The sequence below is a fragment of the Lepus europaeus genome, chromosome 4, assembly GCF_033115175.1.
Source record: "Lepus europaeus isolate LE1 chromosome 4, mLepTim1.pri, whole genome shotgun sequence".
Classification (NCBI taxonomy): Eukaryota; Metazoa; Chordata; class Mammalia; order Lagomorpha; family Leporidae; genus Lepus; species Lepus europaeus.
In genome coordinates this window covers 103,855,647-103,867,184 of record NC_084830.1, presented here as the reverse complement: position 1 = coordinate 103,867,184, position 11,538 = coordinate 103,855,647, and the positions used below count along the sequence as shown (strand labels likewise).

General features: G+C 46.0%; 1 pseudogene; it reads right to left on the bottom strand.

The window, feature by feature from the left end:
- Positions 1 to 3,625: 3,625 nt before the first annotated feature.
- LOC133758744 (acyl-protein thioesterase 1-like) lies at positions 3,626 to 11,510 on the bottom strand (annotated as a pseudogene).
- Positions 11,511 to 11,538: the final 28 nt, after the last annotated feature.

The following is an 11,538-nucleotide window of genomic DNA, read 5'->3' as shown; positions in this document are numbered from 1 at the left end:
TAAAGAACTCTCGACCCTGAAGCCCAAAGCAACAGGGTTTATAAAGGCAAAAACTGAAAAATCGGGAGGGGAATACATGGTTACTGGGGTCAAGCGGACCTAAAACCTATGCGAAACTAGTATCAATTAAAATATTGACAATACCAGTTACAATCTTAACAATTCCAATTATAATCTTGACATTAATCCAGGTATTGGTTTTAATGATATGTAGGACATAGACAAATCACATTTTTATCATTAACCCAGGTGCAGCCTGTCCACTTCCAAGCTTGAGTGATCATGCTAGGGGTTTCTATGCTCTGCCAAGTGTGATATAGTAGAATGCTATTGTTCTACTGTTTTAAATCATAGTTTCAGACCAGAGTCTCACGGTGTAGGGGGGGCACCTTCCCAGAATGGAGTCTCAGGTTCTCCAAAGTGGAGTCCCTGCTGTCAAGGTGTCATTTCAAAAAGAAGTCAATATTAAAAAAAAAAAAAAAGAAAGAAATCCGAGATTCTTTTACGTACATCATTTTTTCCTGCCACCCAGAGTTACCTTTGCTTTTGTTTTAATCTAAAAAGCAAGCTTTGGGGTCCAGCATTGTGATGCAGTGGGCTAAGCCAACACCTACAACTCTGGCTTCTGCCGGCTGCTCTGCTTCCGATCCAGCTCCCTGCTAATGTGCCTAGGAAAACAGTGAGTGATGGCACAACTGGTTGGGTCCCTGCCACCCATGTGGGAGACCTGCATGGAGTTCCAGGCTCCTAGCTTCAGCCTGATCCAGCCCTGACTGCTGTAGGCATTTGGGGAGTGAGAGAATGGAAGATCATCTCTCTCTCCTTTCTCTCTCTCTCTCCATCCCTCGCTCTCTGTGACTCTGACTTTCCAAAATAAATTAATTTTTAAAAAAGAGGTGGGGGGCCTTGTTGGAGATGATCAGATCTTGGAGGCATCACTCTCAGAAGGGATTAATGCTCGTCTCACAGCGAGGGTTAGAACTCTCCGGAGCAAGTCTCCCCTGCAGGCTTGGCCCCTCCACATGTGAGGCTCTCACTAGAACGAGCAGGAACTTCTGAACAGAGAGATTTTCTTTTCTTTTTTTTTTAAATATTAATTCATTTATTTGAAAATTAGAGTTACACACAGAGAGAAGGAGAGACAGAGAGAGAGGAGAGGTCTTCCATCTGCTGGTTCACTCCCCAGTTGGCCGTAACTGCCAGAGCTGGGCCAATCCGAAGCCAGAAACCAGGAGCTTCCTCTGAATCTCCCACGTGGGTGCAGGGGCCCAAGGACTCAGGCCATCCTCAATTGGTTGCCCAGGCCATTAGCAGAAAACTAGATCTGAAGAGGAGCATCTGGGACATGAACAGGCACCCATATGGGATGCTGGTGCCTCAGGCCACAGAGAGCTGCGCCACAGCGCTGGCCCCAGAGAGCTAATTTTCTTTCTTTCTTTCTTTCTTTCTTTTTTTTTTTTTTTCAGAATTAAATTTTATTTCACATTGATAGAAACTGTGGAAAACATTTACATTTTCCCACATTACAGCACAACATTTCAACGGAATATTTCTTGCCATAAATAAGATTTTGCTGACTTACATAACTGAAACAACAGTTTATGTTCTTTTTTTTTTTTTTTTTTTTGACAGGCAGGGTGGACAGTGAGAGAGAGACAGAGAGAAAGGTCTTCCTTTACCGTTGGCTCACCCTCCAATGGCCACTGCGGCCAGCGTGCTGCGGCCGGCGCACCGCGCTGATCCGAAGCCTGGAGCCAGGTACTTCTCCTGGTCTCCTATGCGGGTGCAGGGCCCAAGCACCTGGGCCATCCTCCACTGCACTCTCAGGCCACAGCAGAGAGCTGGACTGGAAGAGGGGCAACTGGGACAGAATCCGGTGCCCCGACCGGGACTAGAACCGGGTGTACCAGCGCCGCAAGGTGGAGGATTAGCCTAGTGAGCTGCGGCGCCGGCAGTTTATGTTCTTCAAGGTAAAGCAAAATTACTCAGTAAATGATTGTTTAAAAATTTTAAATCCAGACATAAACATATGGCTTCATTATTAACATCCTATATAGTCCATTACTAAATTATTTTCATTACCAATTAGCACCCATTTATAAAGATGCATTCTTTTAAAATTCTTTTTTATTTTTATTTTTTGACAGGCAGAGTGGACAGTGAGAGAGAGAGACAGAGAGAAAGGTCTTCCTTTGCCGTTGGTTCACCCTCCAATGGCCACCACGGCCAGCGTGCTATGGCCGGCGCACCGTGCTGATCAGAAGCCAGGAGCCAGGTGCTTCTCCTGGTCTCCCATGGGGTGCAGGGCCCAAGCACTTGGGCCATCCTCCACTGCACTCCCGGGCCATAGCAGAGAGCTGGACTGGAAGAGGGGCAATCGGGACAGGACCGGTGCCCCGACCGGGACTAGAACCCGGTGTGCTGGCGCCGCAGGCGGAAGATTAGCCTAGTGAGCTGTGGCGCCAGCCTATAAAGATGCATTCTTAACATTGTTTGGTCAGTTGAAATACAGCAGAAAAATTAACACAGTTCAGAAATATCAAGCATTCATTTTTGCTACATATTAAACTGTGTGGTAAATATACCATAGTACATGGTTCTGATTAATGTTTATTACTCATAAACTTGTTTTCAATTTTTTTTTCAGTAATCTGGAAATTTTGACTATTTAAAATCAAATGATTGCTGTTTTTATGTCGGTAGAGAAAACTAATCATTAAAAATCATTTGACTAAATGAAAACTTAAAATAAGTTCATTGACAGAAAAAACCAACTTTTTCTAATGGACTACTCGTTTCCTATAGTAGCTGGTTTGAAACAAATGTACAGAAAACAAACTATGCTACCAGGAAAATAAAAACACAGAATGATTTGTTACCTGGATTGAAGACTGTATTCTAATCACTGACCAGGTCTAAGTTTACACTAATGTACAGTTGTTTGAAATAAGTTATACAGAAAGTTTTATGTAACGGTTGTTTTCTTTTAAAGTGTAAATAGATTTTCAATACCATAGGTCTGTGACTCAGAATATCAAATTACAGCATTATTGACAGTAGATTGTATGGCAGGAAAGCAGTATTTGGTCTGCTATAAAGGAAAATCAAGAAAGAACACTTTTTTTCTTGAGGGGAGAAAAGAATATTAAACAGAAATGACATCAGGGAAAAGTCTGGTCCCCAAGATAAAAGGGCCATTATTTGAAGAGAACAATATTACTCTTCACTGACACTCAAAAGCATTATTCCTACTACTAGGAATAATGTCATACCTTCTCCTTCTTAGGTATTACAGTCATTACATATGAGTGCATATATAAAAATACCAGACAGTGCATGGTGGAATAAATCCACAGACTAAGTCACAGCATGCAAAAATCTTGTATCTTAACTGCTTATTCATATCTGCATAAATTTTCCTTAAGCATACTGTTAATTTTCAAATCATGTAATAAAAAATCTGACTGAAGTATTTTATTATTTTGCTTAGTTAAGAAAAAGAAGCTAGCTGCTTCACCTATATTAATACCAGTATATTGTGGATCATATTTTACAAATACACGTATAGAAACTGAAGTATCATATATTTCCTATGAGGAGACATTATTTAGTCAGTGTCATTAGTGTGTAATTGCAACACATTTTAACACTTGCAAACATTAGAAGTTTCAAGACTGGGCACAGGGAAAAGTTTATGCTCTACTACAATGATGCTGGTGTACTTCTACACAAGGCCTCTTAATGACGTCAATCAATTGGAGGTAGGAGTTTATCAATGAATTGCTTGACATCCATCATTTCCTGCTGACGTGAACTGTGCATCATGCCTTCATAGGTCTTAAAGGTTACATTGGCTGGATTTACCAATGTTTTTAGTTTTTCCACAGTAAGAGAACCAAACATTAGTGGAACGAAAGGGTCACAATCTCCATGGCACTGGAGAATAGAAATCTCTGTCAGCACCACGGATAGGACCCTGTGGAAATGAAGCCCGAGTGGAAGCCAGCGACTGAGTGCAGTGACACCTGCCAGTTTCTGCTGTGCGGGAAGAGCAGTATATAAAGAGAAAGCTCCGCCCTGAGAAAATCCTCCCAGAACAATTCTGCTAGAAGGATGCCACTCTTCACCTCTTGATCTATCAAAGCCTTTACGTTTTCTGCTGCCTGTTTAATTCCAGGTTCATCCTCCTGTGAATCTGGTGAAAGTCCAATAATATCCAACCAAGAAGGCATCGCCATGTTCATATTTAATGTAACAGGCATAACGGGAGCGTGTGGGCAGATATATTTGAAATGTGAACTTCTGATACCTGCAAAAGCTTCCGCCCATCCACGCCCAGTGTCTCCCAATCCATGAAGGAAAACTACCGCAGCGGTGGCCTTCCGGGCAGCGGGCACGATGGCGGGCAGCGGAGCAGACATGGTGTTACCGCACAGACACTGACAGCGCGTCGGAAGCGGAAGGCAGAAAGAGCACTCGGCCTCGGGCCTAGGGCGTGCCAGCGGTGAGTCCCAGCCTGCCGCGCCTCCTAATTTTCTTTATAAATTGTCCAGCTTCAGTTATTTTGTTAGGGCAACACAAAATAGATTAGGGCAGTGGTCAAAGATAAAAGAGCCAGTAAAATTATACTTTTCAAAGTTAGGAGGCCTAGCACGTGATGCAAACCCCAAATCCCTTGCTTTAGTTGTATGAATTAGGCAATGGCTAGTGGCAAAAGCTTCCAGACCAAGTTCTAAGAAACAAAGAAAGGCCGGTGCCGTGGCTCAATAGGCTAATCCTCTGCCTTGCAGCGCCAGCACACCGGGTTCTAGTCCCAGTCGGGGCGCCGGATTCTGTCCCGGTTGCCCCTCTTCCAGTCCAGCTCTCTGCTGTGGCCCAAGAGTGCAGTAGAAGATGGCCCAAGTGCTTGGGCCCTGCACCCCATGGGAGACCAGGATAAGCACCTGGCTCCTGCCTTCGGATCAGTGCAGTGCGCTGGCCGCGGTGGCCATTGGAGGGTGAACCAATGGCAAAGGAAGACCATTCTCTCTGTCTCTCTCTCTCACTGTCCACTCTGCCTGTCAAAAAAAAGAAAAAAGAAAAAAGAAAGAAACAAAGAATTCAGGCCGAGACAAGGAATCACACAGGTAAGCCTTGTATTTAGAAGCAATCACTCTTTGTAGCAAAGGAGAAAAAGATTTAATTGAGAACTCCAGGGTCTGGTGTTTTGGCACAGCAGGGTAAGTGGCCGCCTGCGATGCTGGCATCCCGCGTGATAGCTGGTTCCAGTCCTAGTTGCTCCACGTCTGATCCAGCTCCCCGATAATACACCCAGGAAAGCAGTAGAAGATGGTGCAAGTCCTTGGGTCCCTGCACCCACATGGGAGACCCAGAAGAAGCTCCTGGCTCCTGGCTTTGGATCAGTCCAGCTACAGCCATTGCAGCCACTTGGGGAGTGAACCAGTGGATAGAAGACCACTCTCTATCTCTCCCTCTCCTTGTCTGTAACTGTTCCTTTAAAATAAATAAATAAATCTTAAAAAAAAAAAAAAAAAGCAGAGATCTTCCATCTGCTGTTCACTCTGCAAATTCCCACAACACCTGGGGCTGAGCCAGGCTGAAGCCAAGAGCCAGGAACCCCATTCAGGTCTCCCACAAGGGAGTCATCAGTACTACCTCCCAGGGTGCACATTAGCAAGAAGCTGGGTCAGAGTGAAGGTGAGACTTGAACTAGCGCTCTGATGTGAAATGCATGGCATGCATCCACTTTCAGTGGTGCCTTAACTGCTCCAAAGTTGTTTTATCGCTAGAAAAATCATGGTGGGCTAAGCCTCTGCCTGCAGCACCGGCATCCCATATGGGCGCTGGTTTGAGTCTCAGCTGCTCCTCTTCCAGTCCAACTCCCTGCTGATAGCCTGGGAAAGCAGTGCAAGATGGTCCAAGGGCTTCGGCCCCTGCACCTATGTGGGAGACCTAGAAAAAGTTCCTGACTACCGGCTTCGAATTGGTCCAGCTCCAGGCATTGCGGCCATTTGGGGAGGGAACCAGTGGATGGAGGACCTCTCTCTCTCTGTCTCTCCCTCTCTATATCTATACCTCTGCCTCTCAAATAAATAAATAAATCTTTTTCAAAAAAAAAAAAAAAAGAAAAATCATTGAATCACCACCATGTTAACAGTGTAATTGAAGAAAAGCACAAGACAAGCTCTTTAGTCTGAAAAAACATCTGAAAAAATTCAAAACACATTAGTGATAAAAAAAAAAAAAACCTCAGTGAATTAGGAACTGAAAGAAATTCCTGAATTTGATAAAGGTCATCTACCAAAAAAAAAAACAAAAAACAAAACAAAACAAAAGAACAAAAAACAACTTACAACCAACACCTCATATAAATAGAGACTAACTTTCCTCTAGGATTAAGACCAAGGTAAGGGGCTGGTGTTGCCACAGCATGTTAAGCCACCACCTGTGACCCTGGTATCCTCTATGGGCACTGGTTCAATCCCAGCTGCACCACTTCCAATCCAGCTCGCTGTTAATGCATCTGGGAAAGCAGCAGAAGATGGCCCAAGTGCTTGGGGCCCTGTCACTCCTGTGGGAGACCTGGATACAGTTCCAGGCTCCTGGCTTCAGCTTGGCTCAGTCTTGGCTGTTGGGGCCATTTAGGGAGTGAATCAACAGATGGAAGATCTCTCTCTCAGTCTTTCCCTTTCTCTCTATAACTCTCTTTCAAATAAGTAAGTAAATCTTAAAAAAAGAAAACACCAGAATATTCACAATAGCATGGTCTATCATAATAAAAAATTGGAAACATTCCAAATATCAGCAGTAGAAAAGATACACATTACAATATGTTTACATAATAGGATATCATATAGCAATGAAAATGAACTGAAAAATTTTCAATATTTTTAAAAGATTCTATTTATTTAAAAGGCAGAGTGCCAGAGAGAGGGAGAGACACAAAGAAAGAGACTATCCATTAGCTGGTTCACACCCCCCATGGCCACAATGGCTAAGGCTGGAACCAAAAACTCCATCTGGGTGTCCCACTTGGGTGACAGGGGCCCAAGTACTTGATCCATCTTCCATTGCTTTCCCAAGCACATTAGCGGGGAACTGGATAGGAAGAAGAGAAGCCAGAACTCACGATGGCACTCAGATATGGGATGCTGATACCACAGGAAGCAGCTTAGCCTGCTGAACCACAACTCCGGCCCCAACCTTTCACAATATAGAATAAGCACACGGTACTTCATTATTCCATCTATACAAGGTTCAAAATTGGCAAACTCAAAAACTATGTTTAGGAATGCATTCTTGGATACTAAAACTATGCCCAAGAGGGGCCAACCCTGTGGCTTAGAAGGCGTCCCATATTGGTGCTGGTTCGAGTCCCGGCTGCTTCACTTCAGATCCAGATCCCTGCTAATGAGCCTGGGATAGCAGTAGAAGATGGCCCAAGTGCTTGGCCACTGTACCCACGTGGGAGATGCGGAAGAAGCTCCTGGCTCCTGACTTTAGCCATTGTGGTCATTTGGGGGGTGAACCAGCAGATGTCTTTCTCTGTCTCTCCTTCTCTCTCTGTAAATCTTCCTTTCAAGTAAATAAGTAAATCTTAAAAATAAATAAATAAACAAAACAAACAAAAAAACTATGACCAGTAAGGACTGATAGTCACTGGGCTAGAACATGAAGAGAGCTTCCAGCCTGACAAGATTCTTGACCTGAGCAGTGGTTAGGCGAGTATTCACACTACTGTATCACTGAACATATTGTCTTGTTCACTTTTCTGTGTCATATTTCCCAATTAGATCATGTTTAAGGGAAGTCATAGTTCACAGCAATCTTCCTGAAGAGAAAGAAGACTTGAATCCACATATTAGAATTGGATTCCAGGAGGCTGGTGCTGTGGTGCAGCGGGTTAATGCCCTGGCCTGAAGCGCCGGCATCCCATATGGTGCCGGTTCTAGTCCCAGCTGCTCCACTTCCGATCCAGCTCTCTGCTGTGGCCTGGGAAAGCAGTAGAAGATGGCCCAAGTGCTTGGGCTCCTGCACTCGCATGGAAGACCTGGAGGAAGCTCCTGACTCCCGGCTTTGGATAGGAGCAGCTCCAGCCATTGCAGCCAATTGGGGAGTGAACCAGTGGATGGAAGACCTCTCTCTTCCTCTACCTCTGTCTTTCAAATAAATAAAATAAATCTTTAAAAAAAAAAAAAAGAAATCATAGCATCCATGTATACAAAAATATCCAATAAGAAGGCCTGGCAGGGCCAATTCCCATTTATAACAGCAACAAGAACGCGAAACTTGTCAAGAAATGTGCAAAACATGCACAGAGAACTAAAACTCTCTTCAAAAACATAAAAGTAGACTTGAACAAATGGAAAAACATATGTTCCTGGCTAGGAATACTTAGCATTATCAAGGTGACAATTCTAAGCAGCGTTCACAAATGCAACATGATCTTGACTGGAAAATGCTATCAGAGTTTCTTTTTTTTTTAAATCTTTTAAATTTATTTATTTATTTTATTTATTTGAGAAACACAGAGACAGACATCGGCTGGTTCACTCCCCCCGCCTCCCCAAATGCCAGCAACAACCAGGGCTGAGCTGGGTCCAAGCCAGGACACTAGAACCCAATCCGGGTGTCCCGCATGGGTGGTAGGGACCCAAGTGCTTTAAGCCAACACCTGCGGCCTGACAAGAAGCTGGCATGGAGAGCAGGGCTGGGACTGGAACCTGGGCACTCAGAGCTGGGATGCGGGCGTCAGAGGGAAGCACTTTGAGAGGCCCCACAGCCACTGGGCTGCGTTACCTGGTGGAGAACGTTTGGCAGCATCAGCACCTGTGTTGGAGACAAACTGCACCTAACAAGCTGTGTGTTGGCTCAGGTGGCCCCCGGGAGGGAAGATGAAAGGGCAGCTTCCCTTCTTTTAGCTCCTGTGACACAAACAGGAAGAAGGAGATAAGCTAAAGAAGGAACAACTTAGTTTTCTTTTTTTAAAAAAAATTACTTAAGTATTTGAAAGGCAGAGTTTCAGAGAGAGGGAGAGAGAGAGATCTTCCATGTGCTGGCTCACTCCCCAGATGGCCTCAGAGGTCAGGACTGGGCCAGGCTGGAGCCAGGAGCCCGAAGCCAGGAGTCTAGAGCTTCATCCTGGTCTCCCGCGTGGGTGGCAAGGACCCCAACGCTTGGGCCATCCTCTGCTGCTTTCCCAACCCATTAGCAGAGGGCGAGATTAGAAGTGGAGCAGCAGGGACTTGAACTGGCCCGTGCAGTAGTTAAGTCCCTGCTTGGGATGCCCACATCCCAAATCAGAGTGCCTGGGTTCAAGTCCTGGCTCCTTCCTGATCACAGTCTCCTTGCTAATGCTCTCCCTGGGAGGCAGCAGATGATGGCTCAAGTTCTTGGGTCCAAACCACCCACATGGGGGACCCAGATGGAGTTCCTGCCTCCTGGCTTCAGCCTGTCTCAGCCCCAGCTATTGTGGGCATTTGGGGAGTGAACCAGTGGATGGAAAATCTCTCTCTGTCTCTACCTTTCAAATAAAAAAAATTTTTAATTTTAATTAAAAAGAGAACTCATGGGGCCAGCACTGTGGCGCAGCAGGTTTAACGCCCTGCCCTGAAGCACCATCATCCCATATGGGTGCCAGTTTGAGACCCAGCTGCTCCACTTCCAACCCAGCTCTCTGCTGTGGCCTGGGAAAGCAGTAGAAGATGGCCCAAGTCCTTGGGCCCCTGCACCCACGTGGGAGACCCGGAAGAGCTCCTAGCTCCTGGCTTCGGGTCAACATAGCTCCAACCATTGCAGCCACTTGGAGGGTGAACCAGTGGATGGAAGACCTCTCTCTCTCTCTCTCTCTCTCTCTCTCTCTCAGCCTCTCCTCTCTCTGTATAACTCTGACTTTCAAATAAATTAATTTAAAAAGAAAGAGAATTCATGAAGTAAGGGGATGCCTCATAGACCCTCTCAGCTGGAGACAGGGGCTCCGAGGGTCTTCAGAACACTGTCCCATGGCTGCTGACAGGCCAGACTGGAAAGCCTGTTGCAATGTACATGTGTGTGCAGGGGCATGGAGTGAACGCCAATGAGATTTATCAAAAACCTATAGATTTTTCAAAGATTTATTTATTTATTTGAAAGTTAGAGTTACACACAGAGAGAAGGTGAAGTAGAGAGAGAGGGGTCTTCCATCCTCTGGTTCACTCCCCAACTGGCCACAGTGGCTGGAGCTGTGCCCATCCAAAGTCAGGAGCCAGGAGCTTCTTCCGGGCCTCCCATGTGGGTACAGGGACCCAAGTACTTGGGCCACCCTCTGCTGCCTTCCCAGGCGAATAGCAAGGAGCTGGACCAGAAGTGGAGCAGCCAGGGATCAAACCTGCACCCATAAGGGATGCCAGTTTCACAGAGAGCGGCTTTACTTGCTATGTCACAACGCTGGCCTGGCCCCCTATCCTAATCTTAACAGTCTTAACATTGTACATGGGGTATATGGCAGAAATCATTTTAATTTTAGTCCACAGTATAAGGTGTCCGGCACGTAACAGATCTTCCCAGACAGACGAATCGATTAGTTCACAGGCTTTTATTGGGGTTCCGCTCCCGGGCGAGGTTCCCCGGTCCCAACAGAGCAACAGAGCAGGGGCCGGGGAAGTCGCGCATCAGAGATTGGGAGGGCTCCTTTTATAGATTCAGGGAATGGGAGCTAAAGGTTGAGGCAGGTCTGATCCTCATTAGTTGACCTTTAGGCACCCGCAGGGACCTTGACAAGGACTTTCTTCCCCGGAAGTAGGCCTCTCCATTCCCGGAAGTGTAGGCCTTCCCTCCTTGCGGATCCCAAAGCTACCTCACAGTTCCCTGCATCATCCACATCTGGGCTTGATTTAGACAACAGAATCCTAGATTTTAAACCTGGGCATGATTATTTTAAAAGAAGCATTTATTTATTTGAAAGGCAGAATGACAGAGCAGAGAGAGAGAGCACTTCCACTCATTGGATCAGTCCCCAAACTCTGATCCAGGGACCAGGAACGTCCAAGAACTTGAACTTGAACTTCCAAGGCGCATTAGCAGGGAATCAGACTGGAAGCTGTGTAGCGGGATTCGAATCGGCGCTCCACCATGGATGAAGTCTTCAAGCTGCAACCACAACACACTCTCCCTCCGAATGATGTGATTGGGAGATGGGATCTTTGGGCACGCTGTGGGGGCGGGAGAGGCTCTGTGTGTGTGTGTATGTGTGTATGTGTGTATGGAAGGGATGTGAGTGGCTGTGGCCAAGCAGTGGCTATGGTAGATAGCCTCGAAAGATGACCAGCATCAATTGCTGCCCTCTCGATAAACATGCACAGTTTCTCACATCACCAGCCAGAGTATCTGCCCTCCCCGAGCTGGGGACATCGTCTGGTTTGCTTTGACCAATGCCAGTCACAGGCCAGTTACCGTAACACCAGGACTGGTGACTCCGCTGTATTCGTGGGAAGCCTGCTACTGTAGGTGAACTCCACCTCCCTGGGGGCCATCATGCAGTGAGGAAACACAAGCTGGCAT